General features: G+C 49.2%; 1 protein-coding gene across 3 annotated transcripts in view; it reads right to left on the reverse strand.

The window, feature by feature from the left end:
• Positions 1-21,657, reverse strand: part of Fgf1 (fibroblast growth factor 1) — a 98,126-nt gene that overhangs the window by 72,756 nt on the left and 3,713 nt on the right. The window contains exon 2 of one of the 3 annotated variants that reach the window (XM_013349569.2): positions 14,196-14,345. The gene's annotated coding sequence lies outside the window, so the exon portion shown is untranslated. Of the gene's footprint in view, positions 1-14,195; positions 14,521-21,657 lie in introns of those variants that run through there. The other 2 variants (XM_026783465.1, XM_005356025.3) reach the window with 2 other exon arrangements.

Consider the following 21,657-nt stretch of genomic DNA (forward strand, 5'->3'; position numbering starts at 1 on the left):
GTGTGTGTGTGTGTGTGATACTATATTTGCTACTTATGTGTGAAGTAGTTGGCTGGTAGATAAAGAGACAGACAGACATAAATACAGGGACAAAACCACAAAGGTATAAATTAACATTATTAATATTTTAACAATAATGAGTATTTTTGTTTTTCCTAAAATTTCTTAAGCTTTATTTTACTTTTCCAGTCATAAAATTTACTACTCCGATTATCCAAAAATAATTTTGAATGACATATTCTCATTAGTCCAGGAAAGTAATTAAACAAGAAGATTTTGAGCATTCACTGTGAAGCAGACACTATATTCATATCAATGAAAAACTAAAAGTGAAAAGACAACAGATTCACTCATGCTGTGCTGCTGGTAAAATACTATTGTGCCCTGCAGTGGTGGTACACGCCTTTACTCCCAGCGCTTGGGAGGCAGAGGCAGGCAGATCTCTGTGAGTTGGAGGCCAGCCTGGTCTACAGAGCAAATTCCAGGACAGGCTCCAAAGCTACAGTGAAACCCTGTGTTGAAAAACAAACAAACAAACAAACAAACAAACAACCACTGTCTCGTGTCTCTTGGGCTTTTTACAAGAATCACGTGATTTTATAGTGTGCATGCGTTTGTGGATGGGGCCACCATGTGTGGAAGTCAGACGACTTTCAGGAGTCGGTTCTCTCCTTCCACCCTCTGGGTCTGGGGATAAACTCAGGATGTCATGTTTGGCAGTAGATGATTTTAATCATGGAACCGTCTTGCTGGCCTCCCTGAAGACTTTTCTGTGCCGTTGTTAAAACATGATAGTGAAGCTGGGATGTGTCTCAGTGGTAGAACACTTACTAGCATATACAAGGCTCTTGGCTAGTTCAGTCTGCAACACAGCAAGAGAAGTACACACACGCATGCACACACGCATACATGCATACACATGCGTACACACATACACAAACGCACACATACACATGTGTACACACATACACACATGCACACATACATATGCGTGCACACATACACATGCACACACACATGCACACATACACATACACACGCATACATACACATACACATGCACACATATACACAAGCACACACATGCACACATGCATACACATACGTACACACATACACATGCACACATACACATGCACACATACACACGCACACACACATGCACACATACACAAGTGCATTTGCCCCATTTGACTTTCCAGCCCATTTAAAGATGTAAAGGATAGAGCTGGTACCATGGTGTAAAGAGAATAGTATTTCTACACCTTCCCTAAGACTCAGAGGGGCCAGTGTTGGACAAAAAGTGTACTGCACTTAGAAAGCCAGTGAAGATAGCAGCTGTAGGCAATAGACTATACAGATTCTACTAAGACCTGTGATGTGGGGGCTGGATGTTCCTTTGCTCTGTCTTGTGATTGTGGGTACACTCTGCCAGCCTTTGGAGGGAAGACATTCAGTGACTGGCAAATTAGAGCTGCCAGCCTGTTTCCTCCTAGGACAGCCCTTCTGACCTCTGTCTCTGATACTTCCCTTCAGTCTTCCCACTATCTTGTTGAGTCTGTTCTTCTGACAGGGGACAAATTATGGCTTAAACCACCGTCATCGCCTTTGCCTCCTACTGCCCAGTGGCTCCCCACAACAGTCAGAATAAAACCTCAAGTGGTCTGCGTGGCCCTATATTGTCTGCTCATTGCATGCCTCGCAGCCATTCCCAGACCACTTCCTCCTCAGTTCCTGGGGTTTCTGTTACATTCTAGAACAAACCAAGTTCTTCCCACCTCAGCAAAAGAAGACTCTCTGCCTACTCGTGGCCTCAGCTATATCTGCTTCCATCGCCTCTCATAGCCTTTGTCTCTCTATCTTGTTGATCACAGTCTCCCCAGGCTAAGGCTTCCTTGTTCTCTTTCCAACACAGAACTGTCACAGTCTACTAATGTCACTAGTTTCTTCTCCAGTGCACTCTGTGTGAGAGTGTGTGTGTGTGTGTGTTCTTTCTTTCACCCTGTCCTTGACTCTGCTACAACATGGAGATTGGGGACCACTGCTTCTTCCTCGTAGCCTGTGCAGGCTCAGGAAGTACATGCCAAATAAATATGAAAAGAGAGGATGCAGGGGGAGAGGGAGAAAGGCTCCAGGAACAGGGCTCTCTTCCCAGACAGCCCCGTTTGCTGGGATGGAGGCAGTGTGTCCTGCTTAGTCCTAGCATTACAGTGCAGGTTAAAAATAGCCCCCCCCTGGGTGGGGTGAGCCGAGAGAGGATGGGGAGAGATAATGAGCACCACAAGCCCGCCAACGCAGCCTAGCGGATGTGAGGCTGGCCAGGAAGAAAAGGATCTGGATACAGGAAAACCCTGTCAGGGCTGCCACCAGCTGACAAATGGACAGCTCCAGGTTCTTCACCAAGTCCCTCCCTCCATCTGCAGTGTATGAGATGTTTTCTTAAATGCGTTTATGTGAGTGTACACAGGTTTGTGTGTGTGCAGGTAGGGACACATGTGTGCGTGTGCATGCATACCTATGAGAGGCCAGACGTAGACACTGGCTTCCTCAACCACTTTCCACCTGTTTTTTGTTTTTTTCTTTCTAATGACAAAGTCTCTCACCGACCTTGGAGCTCACTGACTGGGCAAGACTAGCTGGCTAGCGAGTGCCAGGAATCCTCCTGTCTCCATGCACATCCTTATACCCCATCCCACTACTATGTTGGGATTACAAATGTGCCCTATGGTCCCCAGCTTTTTATGTTGGTGATGGGGATCCCAGTGATGGCAGGCACTTTATTGACAGAACCATCTCTGCAACCCATGATGCTTTTTAAAATAAGCAAAACAATAAAACAAAAGTCTCACTGTATAGTCAGGCAACCTCTAAATCCCAGCTGCCACCTCAGCCTCCCAAGTAGTAGGATTACATACAAGAACTGCCCTGTCTGATGAAAAGACTTCATGTCACCACATCAGGTTAGATAGGCAAGGCAATTTCCATCTTACAGTCAAAACTAGTTAAAAGATTTTCAAGTCACTTCCTAGAACAGGGGCCCCCACAGCTCTCATCTGACTGCTGACCTCTGAGAAGGAGAGCCGTGATGAAGCCCTCCTTGGCCCATCTTTCTCCTGCCCTCCCCGCAGGGCCCATCCAGCGTGGGATCCAAACCTCCCACTCAGCACAGTAGGCTCAGGCCAGCTACCCCAAGGTGAAGCCGCCCTCCAAAGGCTTGGCTCAATCTGGGGCTGCGTAAAGCAGGGAGGGTCAGGTCAATGGGTCACTAGAAACAACTGGGACATCGCCTTAGAAACGCCCTCCCTGCTTGCTTGCACTGCCTGCCTCTGGTTCCACCCTGATACAGCTGCGTGTTAAACCCTTAGGCCTCAGTGGGAGGTGGGGGAGTATCAGGGAGGGCCAAAGTGGGCCTGGAAGGCTTCCAGCTTCCTTTCGGGAGAGTATCAATCTTCAGTAAGCAGCTGTCTAAAGTCCCAGGAGAGCAGTAGGGTTTGAATCTGTATTACTGGCTGAGCCACAGGGATAAAAGATGAGCTGAGTGGGACTGGGTGCAGCCAGCATTGCCTCCTCCAGACCTCGGGCTGGAGCCTTTGCCAGACCCCATCTCTCGAAGCTGCTTCGGCAGCCAAGTGATGTGCTCATGGTCACCTGGTGCGAGACAGGCGAGCCTCAGACCACGGAGACATAGATCACCACTGGCTGTTTCCAGGTCCACGGTTCTGAGATGTCACAAGGGCGGGACAGGGAATTGAAGCATCAAGAGAGACAGTTGCACTCTGCTTCACGGGGCACCTCCGATCTGACTCTAGCCCTCCCCTTGCCAAGGCTTTCTCAAGGAGAAGGAAGCAGAAAGAGGAGTTCCTTAGCTGGAGCCATTAGGAGGGAGGGGTATGCCCGCCCCTGCTCAGCCGTCCCTGTAGTCTTTATCACCCCTTTCCAAATGATCTGAACCCAACACTAGCCTCTGGTACACCGAGCAGAATTTTTAGGGAAGCCCTGTCTTAATGAACCATGGTTCCTCGGATAGGAAATCCAAAGTCTTTGCAAGCATAAGACAAAAGGAACAAAAGCCTGCATGTCCCTAGTCATTGTTAAGAGCATCTAGAGCTCAGTGTGCTAAACGGGGAACCTGCATCTACTCCAGGCTTTGGGCTTCAGCCTTTAGAGAGCTCTTGCAGGCAGTTTCCAGGTTCCTGCTATGAAGAAAAGTCCAGAACGACAATCTTCCCTTTTAGGGGGCACAGGGCAGAGCTGCTGGAATAAGCAGGGCCGGGGAAACCTTCATCGTCCAGTACTTTTTATTTTAAGTTTAAAAATGTCCGTGTGAAGATTTCCAGAAACCTTAGGCAGACTGCAGAGCCTGTCATAGTGATAATAGTTCACATGTCATTGAGGGAATGTTAGCTGCTGTCTCTGCATTGTGCATTAAGACATGGTGGGTGCTGTAACGTCTAACCCTCTGAGATGGGGACAACGGACGTGGAGGCAGCTCTGACAGGTACCATGGGTTTTACCTGTAGTAACTCACATATTCTTGGCAAGAGCCACAAAGGGTGGGTGCTACTGCAATGTTTATTTAACAGAGTCTTAAATATTATTTGGCTTGACTGGGAACACGCAGTTATGGAGTGCCCGATCCAGAGTTTGAACCCAGACCCTCCTATCCTCTAGCCGTGGTCCTCCACCGCTATGCTACACACTTGAGCACCACAGGCTCCAGAGAGATGGGTAAGAACGGGAGCTATTGGGAGACTTCTTGGCCTTCTACTCGGAGCCCAAAGGCTTTGCTTCGCCCAAACTAGTCTGGTAGAGTGAGGATGAGGATGAAACTGCCTGAAAATTTCACTGTTGGGAAGAAACCTTTGAAATGCCTCTACCATTTGGAAATGTCCCATTCCCAGACATAATAGTTGAACCAGAGGAGGAATACTGTGCCATGCAACTTACTCCAAAAAGCCAGGTCACCCAGCCTGTGACTCTGAGAAAGGGACTTGCTCTCTATCCAGGGCAAGACTCTGTAGCGTTTGTTCCTAACGCCCACCCTGGCTGTGTCAACTCTGATAGGTATTCTCTGCAAGATACAAGGAAAGCTGCATCTTTAGAGGCACTTTCTTTCTCCAGAGTCTCCAGAGGGCACTTTGCACACACTGGGTGATCATCATGAGCCACTCTGTTATTCCCACCACCCCAGGGAAAGCCAGATCCCCGTGTCCTTTCAGAGAGCTCAACGTCACTCGCTTGCGTTAGCTGCACCTCAGCCATAAGGTTATTCAACTCCACGTGAATAACTCACCTAGGATGAACTTTGGGTTGCCTAAAACAGTGGCTCTCAACCTTCCTAATGTTGTGACCCTTTAATACAGCTCCTCATATTGTGGTGACCCCCCTGCCATAAACTTATTTTCATTGCTGACTTCACAACTGTAATTTTGCTATTGTTATAAATCAGAATGTAAATATCTGATAGTTTTGACGGTCTAAGGCAACTCCTGGGAAGGGTTGTTCGACCTCCAAAGGGGGTCACGAGCCACGGATTGTGAAACTTTAGCCTAAAGTGACTGCAGAGATGACACCAAGCCAGCCAGACCAGAGCAGCCGAGAGCTGGCTGGCTCTGAACTCGGGTTCCACAGCTTTGCTCTCAGATGCAAAGGGGGTGTGAGGATATCGGAGGGGGTGGGGCAGGGCGTCTCATTGCTGCCCCTGGCCTTGGCTCTCTTACTCCCAAGATGTATCCATTGGCTCATTCACTCACTGGACATTCTGGCTACGGAGCTCCTACTCTGTCCTAGGTACTGGGGAGGGAGCAGGAATCAAGACCAACAAGGACTGGTCCCTGCCTGTGAGGCTTCTGTTCTAGTAGAATAGGCAAGACAACTACTGCTTGGGGCAAGCCCAGAGGAGAGACAGGCTAAGACTAGAGTAACGGGAAACCTCTTTGAGGTAAGGCCTGAGGCTGAGAACAAACAAAACCAGACCCTCCGCTACGTGAGGAACCCAGAGAAAAGCATTCCGAGCCATCGCACAGTGGGCACAGTGGCGAAGTCTCAGGGGCAGGAAAAGGTCAGCAGAAAAAAGAAGGGAGGTCACGGGGCTCAAGTGGAGCAAATCATGGCTGCTCCCCCCCCCCCCAAGTTACTCTGTGAATTCATCCTTGCTAACCATCCCCAGTCTCTCTCTTTAAATCCAAAGGAGGCGGGGATTCCTTCCGTGGCAGACAAGGAACGTGGTATAAACTGCATTCAGTTTTTCAGAGCAGACTTTTGTGACCGGTGACTTATTTGTTACTGGTAAGTTTCCCGGGGAAGGGACTGCTGTGTGAGGTAATCAGGCACCTGATAGGGTGCCAAGCCAAGCCAGCATCCCACTGGGGGGGGGGCGCCCCGCATTGTTTTTTAAATCTTTCTAAAAAGGTGGTCCCTATTTAGCCCAGGCTGGCCTTGAACTCTGATCCTTGAGGTTTTACCCACTTCCCGTCTCTCTTGGCTTCCTGTCTACAGGTGCAATGTGATCGGATACCCTGCCCTCCTACCAGCCGTGTCTTCCCTGCCTTGATGGGCTTTACTTAGTCTGTCAGCCAGAATAAGTCCTCCAAGCCTTCAGTCTTTTAAGGCATTTGATACAGCAGGAGGAAAAGCAGTTGATACACTGTGCCTAACTGCCTGCTTTGACACCCTCTGCTGATGGAGCCTCATGGCTGCAACACGGTTCCCCTCTCTTAGGCTCATGTAGCCTCTTGAAATGGAGGAGCTGGCATCCAGGGCTCCTGGCTGCTGCCCCGTACCAGCGTCTCTAGCCCTGTTTTGAATTGAGTTTCTTTACACACAGTCATACCCTCTAAGATGGGGTTCTCAACCTGGGGGGAGGGTGTTGTGATCCCTTGGGGGGTCTGATATCAGATTTCCTGCACATCTGATATTTATATTACGATTCCTAACAGTAGCAAAATTATAGTTACGAAGTAGCAGTGAAGTAATTTTCTGGTTGGGAGTCACCCCAACGTGAGGATATATATTAAAGGATCGTGGCAATAGGAAGGCTGAGACCACTGTTAGGCTTTCTGTGATGTCACAGCTTAAGCCCCTGTGATGGCTGTTTGTGGTTAGCATCTTGACACACTTGGGAAGAGGGACCTCACAGGAAGAACTGTTGCCATCAGATTGGCCCTTGGGCACATCTATGGGGGCATTTTCTCAACTACTAAGTGATAGAGGAGGGCCAGCCCCACTGTGGGCAGTGTCGTCCTGTAACTGGTGGTCCAGGCTGTATAAGGAAGCTAGCTGAGCAGAAGGGCATGAGCCAGTCAGCATCCTTCCTCTGTGTTCTCTCTCAGTTTCTGCCCCCGGGTTCCTGCCTTTCTGCTTTGGCCTCCCTTGAAGACAGGCTATAACCTGGAATCCCCAAATTGTTTTTAGTGTTTATCCAGCAGCAGAGAAGCAAATGAGAACAAGACCTAAACCTTTGCTAGCCCTTCTCCTGTGCAGCCCCTCTTCCCTTCTCCTGTGCAGCTCCTCTTCCCTGTCTTCCAGCCACACTGACCTGGCTTTGGCTCCTTGGTAGCCACATTTCTTCGTACCATGTGACCTTCCGGAACCTTCTGCACTCCTCCACCTCTGCTAGATAGCCTTTCAGTTCCCAGCTCATGCCAGCATCCTCTCCAGCACTTGTGCCGTGTGCGGTACAGCTGACTCAGGAGAGATTGAGATCCACACCTCCATCTTCGGCCTCTCGTGCTCAGGGAACTATGAGCCCCAGCTCTGCTGGAGTCCTGTATTTGGCATGCTTCCTGGCCGCAGGAAGTGCCCACAAGTGAGCTGCACAAACTCAACATGGTCATTTCCAGCACTCATAAACCTACCACAGCCTCCACTTCAGCTCTTCCTCCTGCCTCCTTTCCTCTTCTTCTTCCCTCCTCCCTCCTTCTCTTCCGTCCTTCCCTCCTGAGCCTTGGGCCATTTTAGTACTCTCAAGAGCAACCCTTAAGACAACAGAAAGGCACAGAGAGTAGAAATCTTAATGTCACTCCAACTTGGCGCGGTGTGTTGAGCCTCACCTAGATCCTCTCAAGGTCAGAGGCAGCACTAGGAACATGGCTTCCTGCAGTGTGACTTGGCCAGGGCTGCTGGGTAGAGTCCACAGAATGGGTGAGAAAACAACGAAAAGGTGTTTTCAGGTTGGTTCCTCTGGGGGCTATGGGACAGACTCTGCTCCAAGCCTCTCTCTTTTGAAGCTGTGTCTCCTTATACCCTCCTGCCTCTGTATATGTCTCTCTGTGTAAATTTCTCTTCTTTATAAGGACACCAGTCATTTCAACAACCTCATGGTAACTTGGATATCACTGAGAAGACCCTAGTTCTAAATAGGGTCGCATTCTGAGGTTCCAGGGGTTGGGATGATTTCAGCAGTGAACTTAACCCATGACGCCTGCTTCCACACACCCATTTCCTCACCCTTCTAACTTATTGAACGCAACAAGGATAGAGGGGTGTTGACGGAGGCCAGTCATTCATTCCTGGCTGCTCAGACTCAAAATAATCACACAGAAACTATAGTAATTGCAATACTGTTTGTCCAATAGCTTAAGCGTATTTTTGGCTAACTCTTATATCTTAAATGAATCCATTTCTATTAATCTGTGCATCCACCACAAGGTCGTAGCCTACTGGCAAAGTTTCAGTGGGCTCTAGCGCAGCTACATGGCTTCTCCCTGACTCTGCCTGCTGTCCCTATATATCTTTTCCAGCCTGGCTATATTCTGTTAAGCCATTGGCCAGAAAGCAGCTTCTTTATTAACCAATGGTATTCACAGCATGCAGAGGGGAATCCGACATCAGAGGGGTGTGGGAACATGTCTTCCTCTGGAGAAGTGCTTAAGTGAGCCTGGGAAAGGTGGGCAGGACGAGAATGGGAACTAGAGGACGCCCCACCTAAGAGTGAGAAAGGAGGGCTGAGCCTATCTCACAGAACAGCCTCTCAGATAGACATTTGGGCTCTGCTAGTCGGCTAGAGACTGAGTTCAAATCCCAGCTCTGTAATTTCCTGGTGGCAGACCCTTTTTTTGCATTAGGGAGATGCGTGCAGTAATAGCATCTACCTTGTGGCATTGTCGCAAAGGATTCATGAGAGAAGAGCACCATGGGAGCAGGATGGTGTCCCAAACCGTGTTGTTATAATAGGGGGAAGGTCTGTCAGGCAAGTCGGTGTGACAACGAAGAGGCCAACTGTCACTCATGCCACACATACGACTGTGTTCCCCTTACTACTAATAAAGAGGGAGGACCTACAGTGGGTAGCCAGATCCAAGCTTCTCTCATCGTGGCCGCTGACCACAGGCATAAGATCAATCTGGGCATCACTGAGGAAATACAGAATCCTGAGTCCCTCAAGAAACATTGAATCACTTCTATGCATAGGATTTAGAAAACTGACTCCCCGCCCCACTCCCTTTACAAGGCTAAGGATTAAACCTAGGGCCTTGTGCAGGCTAGGTGGACCCTCTCAGCTATACCCCCACCCTTCTCTCTATCTTTCATTTTGAGATAGTCTCTTCAAATGCCCAGGCAGGCCTGCACCACCGAGTCCAGCCAGAATGGACCAGAGTACAGTTTCTGGAGGGGTAGGGTTGTCATGTCCTTGAATAACCCTCCATAGCAACACAGCCTCCCCTCCATAGCAACACAGCCTCCCCTCCATAGCAACACAGCTTCCTATGAGGTAGGTATGCCTTTTCAACCTGTCGGCACCACCAGCATTCCTTGAACAAGGTTAGCAAGATGGTCTTGAATGGTGATGTGGACACGCAATCTCTGCCGGTTACATATGGATATATTCTTCAGAAAAGTCAAACCTTTGACTTAACCATAAACCTGCCAGGTTAAGACACTTTGTTTTAGATTATCCACTCTTCCTGTCTCTACAACAGAGGCTTGCCCAATGTTACCCTCAGACTTAGCTCAGGCAACTCTAAACTTAGTCCTGGTTCAGCAATCTCTTCATGCCTGAGTCTGTTTTTAGCCCCATTTCCTGTATTCTTGAGTCTCACCCACTTCCTGGCTCAGGAAAACTGGGGGCCACAGTGCCTGTGCAGACTGTCTGGTTTCCAAAGGACCTGTCACCCAAGGCTGTCAGTGTGCCCAACCCTTGGACGTTAAGACAGGTGCCGTCATCCACAAAGTTCATAGTCAAGAATCATATATTACATTACAAAAAAGAAATCCCCCCAAAAAACCTCCTCATAATGTTTTAAGAGAGTTTATAATTTTATTTTATCTATCTATCTATCTATCTATCTATCTATCTATCTATCTATATCTATCTATGTATCTATCTATTTATTTATTTTGGTTTTTCGAGACAGGGTTTTTCTGTAGCTTTGGAGCCTGTCCTGGAACTAGCTCTTGTAGACCAGTCTGGCCTCAAACTCACAGAGATCCGCCTGCCTCTGCCTCCTGAGATTAAAGGCGTGCACCATCACCACCCATCTGAATTTATAATTTTGTGTTGAGATGCATTCATGGTTCTTTTGTGGAGTCCATGTGGTCAATCAGCTGCATATAAATCTTCAACTTTGAGACGCTGCCCATGACGCAAGCTAGGGTCTTGCCATATCTAAACAGTGGTTCCAAATTCTAACCTATTCTCTAGGGTCTTCAGATGTTGCTAAATTCCTGTCACTAAGTTCCACCTGTCTCTTAGGATGCCTCCCCAGTTGGCACGGACCTGTTGGAGAGCCTGGCTGACTCTGCCCCTCTAGCTGTGGGACCACCAGTAAATGGCCCCTCTATTGGACCTCAGTCCTGCATCTAAACCAGCCCATGCTTCACTGGGCTGCTAGAGAGCTTAAAGCTGAGCCCAGTGCCTAAATACAAACAGGATGAGAAACATGGTTGACAAGGACAATAGCTGTTCTGTCTCCAGATCATCGCAAATGCAAACAAAGTCCCATGCCAAAGCAAAAGTGCCAGAGGGTGGCACTTGGGGCATCCCACCCTCCTCAGCACTCAGTATCACTGGCTGAAAGCTAAGCAGTGTACTAAGGCTGTTACTCATTTGATGTTGCCCTTAGCAAGGTTAGCATTTTGTCACCCCTTTTATAAACGAGGAAGCTGAGAGGCAAGTCACAGCACTAATCAGTGACAGAGTCGGAGTTTGGACCTCCAGCTGCCTTACTGCAGAACTCATACATTTACCCACCTTGTCACACCATTTTTCTCACGTGTGTGTGTGCTGTGTACATGTTTATGTGTATGTACCTTTGTGTGCAGGTACATGAGTATGCATGTATTCGTGTGTATGGAAGTCAGAGGTTGACTTTAGGTGTCTTCAATTGCTCTCCACCGTGTGTGTGTATGTGTATGTTTGTGTGTGTGTGTGAGAGAGGGGGGGTTGTGTTCATTCACGTGCGAGTGCAGGATTACACTTGCTACGGTGTGCTTGTAGAGGTCAGAGGACAACTTTAGATGTTGGCCCTTCCCTTCCAACTTGTTTGAGATCAGGGTCTCTCTTTGCTGTTCTCGGTGCATATGTGGACTCTCTAGCACTCAGACTTCTGGTGGTTCTCCTGTTTGTGCTTCTCACCTCACACAGGAGCCCTGATATTACAGATGTGTGCTGCCACGCCTTTACATGGGCGCTGGGGGAGGGGACCCAAACTCAGGTCCCTATGCATGTGTGGCGGTGAGTATCTCCCCAGCCCCTACAATGCTTTGTCTCACTGTGATGTAAGAACTAAACCAGCTGCTGTTCCCTCCTCTGCCTCTTTGTCTGCTGTCCCTGCAGTTCACTCCCCTAGAGCCAGCTCCTGCCTTCTGCCTTGGGTTAACTTTTCCCCAACCCTGTCACCTGGATACTCAGTGGCTCCCTTCCCTTCTCTGTCTGACTGAGCTGGAACCAGTCACCTCTGTTCTGGGACATCTTGGTCATTGATGAAAAACTGCTTGTTTGTGAATCCTTTCTTAAGGAAAAAAGATTTACCCACTTGTAATCTTTGCATAGAGATTGGCTTTATTTAAAACGGGGTATGTCCATGGCATGAATGACTGTGGTCTCCTGTCCTAGCAACTTAAACCAAGGGGAACTGTGTCAGTTAAGCAATGCCTTGACAACAGGCAGAAGTGGGTATACCCTCTGCCCTCCTGGCAGCTGGTACAAAGGGCGGCAGGTCCTTGATTGTTTACTTATTCAGAGTCCACAGAATGCATGTCCTCAGAAAGGCTGGCTTCAGCATCTCTCCCCAGGCTGGCTATCCCTTTGCTAGTGTAGACGAAGTGCCCACCTGCCATCACTCCCGAAAAGAGCATCGGCATGGGTGGTGCCACTCATCTGAGACTCAGACCACCTAACCATGTCCTGCTTTCTCAAATCCTTGAAAGAACCAGGCAAGGACATGTAAACACGAAACTTTTTTCTTAACTTTTCATGTATTGCTTTTAGTGTTTCATCATCAAATCTGTGTGTTTATACTTTAAAAGGCAGTGACAACCAGGAGAAAGTATTCCCGCTTTCTCAGCATAAACTGTTGAACTTGTCTTCCAAGATGCAACTTTTAGAGGGGCCTTTCCTGGGAAGCCTTCAGTGGAGTTTGTGGCTGTGAATTAGAGGCTCCATCAAGCCGCACTGTTCATACAGGCAGCAGTCCTTATGAGGGCAGCCCACTCTTCCTGGCTACCACCACCCCCAAAGCAAGGTCATTTGTTCTCAGTCGTGTGTGTGTGTGTGTGTGTGTGTGTGTGTGTGTACACAGGTGTACATGTGCATGCAGAGGCCAGAGGACAACCTCAGGTGTCATCCCTCAAGAGCTGCCACCTTAGGTTTTGCTTGTTTGGTTTTTGGTTCCTGGAGCTCAGTGAGTGGACTAGACTGGCTCACAGGCTGGCATGCCCCAGGGATCTAACTGTCTCTGCCTCCCTGGCACTGGGCTTTCAAGCATTTACCCTCTGAACCCAACTGAAAAAATAGCAACAACAAAATCCCCCAAGCCCAAAAGATAGTGACTTCTGGAGGCCCAAATCAGGCTTTCAAGATTGTGTTTTGCCAGCTGAGCAACCTTTTTAGCATTTTGCCACAGTGCCAAGCCATGGCAGTAACCGGGAGTGAGGGAGCAGGGCAGCCTCTCTTGGGATGCCTGTCTTCCCCCCACTGCAGCATGAGGAGCTAAACCTCCATCCATGACATCCCCATAGAAAGGCAAAGCAAAGGTGCTGGTCACCAAAGCAGATAGGAAGAAAGAGAAGAAACAGCGGATGCTAAACAGCCTAAAGAAGGCATGAAGGCTTACATTCAGCGGAGATATGGGGAACTCTCGGGACTGAGGTGGGAGGTGAGGTCTTTGTAGAATGGCCCTTGACTAAATACCTGAAATTCCTCCACGAGCACCCAGAGGTCTGAGAGTCTCAAGGCCTCCTGTCCATGAGCCTTGCACACTTTGGGTATGTAAAAGTCCCTTGCACACTTTGGGTATGTAAAAGTCTCTTGCACACTTGCACACTTTGATTATGTAAAAGTCCCTTGCACACTTTGGGTATGTAAAAGTCCCTTGCACACTTTGGGTATATACAGTCCCCTTGGGGGAGCCTGAGGGAGGAGTCCTGAGCCTGCGACTGTGAAAGAGGATTAGGAGGTGCTGAGTGGCTCAGGTGCCGGGCAGGGAGCATCAGCATCCACCCTATGAAACCCTCCAGCTGCTCTATGAAACGGCCGATAGAAACCCGAACTTCCCACGGGTTTTCCAAGGCAGCCGAGTTTCTAGGCTGTTGGGTAGAGAGAGCATGACACAGCAAGATAGTGCCAGCCAGACCCACTGTGGCCATAGCTTTCAGCTTCCACAGCTCCCAAAAGGCTGCATCCAGGGCTTCGGTCTATCTTCTCCCCACCCCCTCTGCTCTTCTTAGCCTGGCGCTGGAGGAATGATGATGATAGGGCAGCCGGGTGTAGGATTACTTCTGCAGTCTCTAACCTGTAAGTGCTATTTTTCCATGTCTGTGCTCTCAGCGGGCCCTTCTTCCAGAGCCGGCTGCACCCCAGTTCAAGCCAGCCATAGGGGAGCCCATCCAAGACACTGGCAGGCATGCTGGCTCCCTGCTAACAGTTCAAAACACCTCTCTGTCCCTCGTTTTTTCCCTTTCTACTAACTTTATACACACTCTGGAACAAAACAGCCAGACCCAACTCTGGATCTAACACACTCCCTAATCCTTACCTGAAGAACCGGCAGGCTGGGGGCTCTTCTCACTCCAGTTGCTCACAAGGGGGTTGGAACTCGCTCGGTGGCCTTTGCTCTGTGTATCACGGTTCCTGTGCCGAGACTGTCCCTTCAGCCGACTCTCAGAACCTCAGGATTACTGCAGCTCTGTGTGGGGAGAGGGACGGGCTGTGGCATGCACATCAGGTTGCTGGACTGCCTCCAGACGCTATGCCAGTCCCAGAGGGCTGTGTGGGAAGCAGGGAGGTGGGTGGGGGAGCGGAGAGCGCTGGCCTCTAGGTCTGCCTTTGGCCCTCGTTCATCAGCCGGAGGGGCCCCGCCTGCAGCCCACCACCCAGCCACACCCCACCACGTCAGTCCACGTGAAGCTCTAAGTGCCCCTAGCTCTTGATGGTCTGCAGCAGACCTGGGGACTGCAGGGATGGCAGACAGTGACAACAACTATCTTGGGTGTTATTTTAGCATGGTTTGTCTCGGGGCAGAAGCCCGAGCCCAGTGTATTACCGTCTGAGCAGAATCCTGTTTATTTTGAAGCCTCTGTCACCAGGGAAACAACTGGTAGTGTTGAAAGACATTCCTCTAAAACCGGGCGGCTAGCGAAAGGGGGCCCTTTTCTGTCCTGTCATCGGTCCCCACGCATGGTGTAAGTGTCTGTCTATATGTCTACACCGTTCCCAGAGCCAAGCTCTATTGAGGGCATTCTGTGGAGCTAGGCAAGGAGTGGCCGCCTGGTTAGGGCTAGGGTGGGGCTTCAGAGAGTGTCCCTAGCATTTGTCACCACAGTTCCCATCTATCCTGGCTAGATTAGGGGGTCCTCAGGTGAGCCTGGGTCCTCTTCAGTGAACCATAGATGTCATCTTCATACCACAGAGAAGGAAGGAAGGGAGGTTGCCTCATAATACATATGACTCTGGCTTGAAGGTAGAGAATGAAGTGGACACAGAAGACATGGATCAAAGAAACCGGCTGGAACCATATGATTAATTGTGGCTGATCATTGACAGAGAGAACCTCCCTTGCACAGGCATTTCAACCTGGGAGGCATGAGTGAGCATTCATGCGTGTGTGGGCTCCAGCCTGCTCACCTGATGGTTCAGATAGAGAGAGGCACGTGGACCTGAGGGAATTGGCAATGTACTCCAAGGTCTCTCTCCCTGATCAATGTAGTCGATCCGGGGTAGTGAATCCAGGGAGGGCAGGATGCGGGGGAGGAGAACAAAGTCTGAATTTGAAACTCACACATTTTGAACACTTACTTGGTCTCTAGCTTGTGGCACTAGTTTAAAGGCTGCAGAGTCTGTAAGAAGTGGGCCTGGCCGACAGAATGAGGTTGGTAGGGGCAGGTCTTTGACCATTGTACCTACCCCTGCCTCTGGTCTAGCTCTCTCCACTTCCTGGTCCATACCAGGTGACAGCCACCCCTCTGTCCTCCTGTCACCATGCCTTCCCCACCACTGATGGACTGGAATGTCTCTGAATCCATTAGCCACCATGAGCTTTTCCTCACGCAAGTCATTTCTGTCGGATATCTTGTTATAGTTAACAGTGGGGGTGGGGGCCTCTTGGCTGAAAGAGCAACCAGGGCCATTCCTTGGCCTTCAGAATGAGGAGTCCCAAGGAGCTCGTCTCCTGAGGCAAGAGGCTCAGACATGACATGGCTCTGACCACGGGTCTGTCAGAGGGGACTGGTTCTCAGAGAAGCCCTGCAGAGGGATGCCATCACAAATATCAAACCTTGTCTTCCTGGGAAGAGCAGAAGAAATCTAGGCTGGCGAGGTCCCTAACTAGAGGGGAACCTCCTCCAACCCCTCCCACCTTGACACTATGTGTCGCACACAGATTTCTGACTGTGACTGAGGGTGCCATGTGCAGCTACCCTCCCGCGCAGTGCTGTGTGCGAGCATGGGCCCAGCAATGTTCTTATTCAGGAGAATGGGTCACTTGTTGAAATCCAAAGTTTTCGATGTGGAAATAACACCCTTGAGATTCACTCAGATGAGGGCAGGTGCCAGGCGTTTCTTGTTCAGTCTGTCAAGCCGAGAAAGAAGAGTTCATTCTTGCAGGAAATGACAGTGTGCACATTTTGGATTCTGCCGGTTTATTTCAGGAAGCCATAAGCGTTTAACCTAAACGGTGTTTATGGTGGTCTGGATGGGATGTCCCCCATAGTCTCTGGAATTTGGATACTTGGTTGCTCGTTGGTGGTGCTATTTGCTTAGGCTTAGGCAATGTGGCCTTGCTGAATGAAGGATGTTGCTAAAGGTGGACTTTGAGGGTTCAAAAGCCACATATCCCTGGTTGTCTTGCTCTGTGCTTCCTGCTTGAGGTTTCAGAAGTGAGTGCTCAGCCTGCTGCCCCAGCTGCTGCCCTGCCCGCCTGCTGCCCCGGCTGCTGCCCCACCTGCTGCCCTGGCTGCTGCCCCGGCTGCTGCCCCACCTGCTGCCCTGGCTGCTGCCCCGGCTGCTGCCCTGCCCGCGTGCCACCATGCTTTCCTGCCGTGGTGGTAATGAGCTCTTATCCCTCTGTAAGCCTGAATAATCTCTTCCTTTTATAAATTGCCTTGGTCATGGTGATTTATCACAGCAATAGAAAAACAATCCGATGTCAATGCAGTAAGTGTGTGTCTGAACAGGGGCAGTTCAGCATGCCGGTGGGTCTGATCTGAGAACTGTGCAGCTGTGGAACGAAGCCACCTCTTGGAAAATCTTTGGGATATTGTAATGATGCGCTCAAAGACCCTTTCTGAACAAAAGACACAGACCCAGCGTTCCACCCAGAGTCACTGTGTGACTAGCCCTCTCTCTTCCTGGTTTAGTCTAACACTCACTAACCTGAGCACGCTGTTCTTGGCCACTCCTGGACAGCTCAGCTCTTCCAGGCTCCTTCTTTCCTAAGGACCTCAATAAGATTTCCAACTTTCGGCCCCCCTGCAAACTTCAGAGCACCATGGCAATCAAATGCTAGCATGCTCAACTTGAAGGTCCAAGTGGAAGCTGTTATCTAATTTGTCCATTGTATCCACTATCACACACCTCACAATGCAATCCCTAATGACTGGCGTGTACTAATTTCTGTGCTGTAGTAAGTGTTTAGCAATATTATGGTCCAAATCCTGCAAAAAGGACCTTCAGTTCTTTAAGATACATTTATAATATAGTTCTCTTAATGATGATATTTAATTTTTTTGCATTTAGCATTTCTCAATTTAAATGTTTATTTCAACATGTGTAAAGGATCTATACCTATCTTGGAAACAATATGCATGGAGTTTTTAAAATCCTGAGTGATGTCTCTTGGCCCAACTGTTACCTGGAGTGGGAAGAGACTGTGAGATTACCCAGGAGGAAAGTCTGGCCCTAGAATAGACCTGAGTCCTGCACCAGGAAATCGTCTGGGGAAAAAATAGCTCTGAAAGCCACTTATTAAGCACCCACGATTCTCTAGGTCCTTCTATGTGTGACAGAAATCATATCTTCTCTCCAACTTCTTCAGCTACTTTAAAACCCTCCTCTGTCACAATAAGACCTTTTTGCAGAAACCACATGTCTCTGTGGAGGTGTGGCCTGAGGAAAACAATAGATCTTTGAGGATAGACCAAACTCCTGGTGGGGTTATCCTCAAAGATGCAAGCTTGTCCAGAATTATCTAAGGCTAAAGTGTTGGGGCTGTTAACGGAGGTGCATCCTTCTTCCGAAACTTAAGAGCCAGACTTGGCCAGCACTCAGGCAGTTGCTTCTACAGAAACTGGCTCCAGACTCTTAGGGAGAGCTCTAGAATAGTGGTTCTCAATGGGGCAGAGGCCAGGCACCCCCTTTTGTAAGCCACTAAGGCTGCCACCTTTTAATACAGTTAAAAGTCATGTTGTGGTGACCCCCAACTATAAAGTTATTATTTTTTTTTTTTTTTTGGTTTTTCGAGACAGGGTTTCTCTGTGGCTTTGGAGCCTGTCCTGGAACTCCCTTTGTAGACCAGGCTGGCCTCGAACTCACAGAGATCCGCCTGCCTCTGCCTCCCGAGTGCTGGGATTAAAGGCGTGCGCCACCACCGCCCGGCTTATAAAGTTATTTTTGTTATTACTTCATAACTGTAATATTGTTACTGTTCGGATTCAGACGATAAATAGCTGTGTTTTCTGAAAGTCTTAGGCGACTATGTGAAAGGGTTGTTTGACCCCCAAAGGGGTCGCTGCCCACAGGTTGAGAACCACGGCTTTAGAAGGTCCATGAAAGTAGAGAGTAGCATTTCTTTTCTTCCTCTCTTCTCCCCCGACCCCCAACCAATTTTATGTTCAGTGCTTCTGAACAGCAGACTCGGCACCCTCACTCGGGTGGTGTGAAAGAAACACCCATGCCGCATCGGTTGGCAAGCTTTAGAAGGTTGCCAGGAAGCACACTTTCTTCCTCTCAGGCAGAGCAGCCGCCCTGGCATCTTCTCCTGGACTCTTAAGGCTGACATTTCAGAGTGGCCTCGGCCTTTCTCCCTCCTTCATCCTGTTCAAATCAGAGAAGCCGCTCCGCGAGGCTCTGTCAGACTCATGGCATTTTCTTCCTAATCTCATTTTGACCTTGTTCAGGGCCCAACAAATCCTAATCAGCTGACAGGCGGAATCAGATGCCGAGTGCGGCTCTGCAGCCAGCATTTCCGCCTGATTATGCCCAACCGGGGCCACTCAGCAAGGGCATCCTGGCCACCTGGTGAGTCAGCTGCCAAGTGGACAGGGAAAGCACGGCAGACATTCTCAAGAAACTGCATTAGTTCCCCGAGGCAACCTCAAGGACAGACTCATCAGCAGAGCTGGAGGGTACACAGGGTACAGTAGCTCACAGAAAGGGGTGCCTGGCCCTGCCTCACTGTTACCCAAGAACATTAGCCAATTTTTTTTCAGCAGCTATAGGCGGGACACTTGAAAAGGGCCCCTCACACAAGTGAGCTGCTTCAGCTCCGTTAGGACCCCCACCCCCACCCCCACCCAGTGCTTCTTCTAGTTTCTTTCTTTTTTTGGAGACAAGGTCTCCTGTATCCCAGGCTGGCCTCGGACTCCCATGTAAGCTAAGAATGATCTTGAACTCCTGACCCACCTGCCTATATCTTCCGAGTGCTGGGATTACAAACACATAGGCCATTACATCCAGCTTCTGGGGTGCCGGGGAGCCAACCTAAGGCCTTTAGCATGTTTTGATACAAAATTCCACTCGTTTCCCTGGGCTGGTTTTGAACTCAGTGTAGACAGTCTTTCTGCTTTGACATCCTACTAGCCGAGAACTACGGGTCTGCTGTACTGCCAAATCCAGCCTGTGTGATTACACTTGGTATGCCGAAGCTCTTCTGAGAACATAGAGTACCAAAGCGTGTAAAGTGGCCCTCACCAGATCAGTCCTCCCTGAAGATGGCCAGGGGTGTGGGATTTGGCTCTCTCAGGCAGAAGGTGACTTTGTGCCCATGGCTATGGTGGCACGTAGCGAACAGCTCGCTGTGCGTTTACAGCGCTCTTTGCTTCTTTGTTTACGCACAGACCTCCGAGCCCTGTGAGGTAGTGCAGGCCTGGAACCCCAGCAGTCCAGAGGTGGGAGCAGAAGACAGGGAGTTCGAGGCTGGCTTGGGCTACAGAATGAGATTTGGGGACTTTGGTCTAGTTCATCCAAGCATCAGCCTCTCCTTCTGGGCTTATTGATTTCAGTAACTTCCCTTTAACTTGCCTTCCCGTCTTTGTCCCTTCAGCCCCATGGGACCGTCCAGAAGAACCTTGCTAAAAGGTAAGTCAGATTGCATCTCTCTTTGTTCCGAATCGTCTGTCTGGTACCCTTCCTTTGCACCAAGAACAAAGCCAAGCTCACGCATCCCACCGCATCTCTCAGCTCAGCCCATGCTCACCTCTTCACTCCTTGTGTTACTTGTACGTTGCTCATTGCATAGTGCCAAGCCTGCCCCAGATGGACCCAGCGCTTTCTTTGTAATGGTGCTTTGGTTTGCAGTTTTTTCTGTGTTGGACTTAAACCTTCTCAAAGTCTTTGGGACAGAAAGAATCCAAGTGTTGTCAGCTAACATGGTTTTTCAGCTCCATTGACCCGATGGCCAGGGATGAGAACCCTTCTGCGTTAGGGGTCCAAGGGGAAGCCCATGAGAGAAACTGCTGTCCTTGGCACACTGGGAACACTGAGAACCGAACCTGGCACAGCTGTCTGTCGCTGGGAGTGATAAGTGTGGCTGGAACACCCTGGCTGCGCTGCTGGCTCAGATGCAAGCCTGGTGCTCAGAGCCCTGCAGTCTGGTCTGCAGCAGGCTATGAACTCTAGACCATCTCAAGCCCCTGAAAATCTGATGAAAGTATGAGCCCATCCCCCAGAAAAGCAAGCATGTTTGCTCACACACACATTTTTACGTTTCATTTTGGAAAGAATCAAGATGCCCCAAGCCCAATTTAGTCTCACGGTAAGAATGCCTCGTTTGATAACCGCCTTACTGTTTGGCAAAACAAACAAACCTATCTGGATCCCCAGTCTACCATTTAAATGAACCAGAAGCTTGCATGTAAAAGATGATAAACCTCTGGGGAACGTCCTAGGGAGCACTACAGCAGAAGTGAATGAGATGAATTGACAGTGAGTTTTTACAGAGGCATGATCTGAAACCCAGGTGGAAAGAAAGCAATGCAAGTAACACAGCCTTTAACCGGACCTGTGCAAGGAGGCAGGACGTGTCCTGGACCCTTCTTTTCATCTATGGTCTTCCCATTGGCTGTCCCTACACTCTGCGGGAGAGACCTGAACTTACCAGAGCACAATAGGCCTCACCTTCAACTAACCCCATCACTGGGTTAAGATCCCACTGAATTTCCTTGCTGGCTAGATTTTGTTTGCTTGTTTGTTGGTGTTTTTTGTTGTGGTTTTTTGTTTTGTTTTGTTTATGTGACAACTTGACACAAGCTGGAGTTCTCTGGGAAGAAGAACCTTGATTGAGAAAAATGTATCATTCAGATTGTTTGTCGGCACCTCTGTAGAATATTTTTTTAAAAGTTAATATTGGGTGTGGGTGGTGCTACCTCTGAGCAGGTGGCCCTGAACTGTTTTAGAAAGCTGACCAGGCAAGCCACAGAGAGAAATCCTGTAGCAGCATTCCTCCATGTGACTCCTCTCAGTGATGGACTGGAATGTGGACCTGTAGGCTGACATTAACCCTTTCCTCCCCACGTTGCTTTTGGTCATAGTGTTTTCCCATAGAAATTGAAACCCCAACTAAAACATTTTATTCAGATATAACTCACATGACCTACAGATCACGTGTTCAGCATGGTGATCTTACTATAGTCACAAACCTATGGAGCCATAAGCACAGTCACTTTAGAATATTTTTGTCACTTCAAAAGAAACTGTGTCCCTTAGTGGTCAGCTGACATTTCCCCCTTCCTGTCAGGCTCAGACAGCCACAGATCTCCTTTCTGTCTTGAAGATTCCCTCTCCTG

Source organism: Microtus ochrogaster, chromosome 18, assembly GCF_000317375.1.
Source record: "Microtus ochrogaster isolate Prairie Vole_2 chromosome 18, MicOch1.0, whole genome shotgun sequence".
Taxonomy (NCBI): domain Eukaryota; kingdom Metazoa; phylum Chordata; class Mammalia; order Rodentia; family Cricetidae; genus Microtus; species Microtus ochrogaster.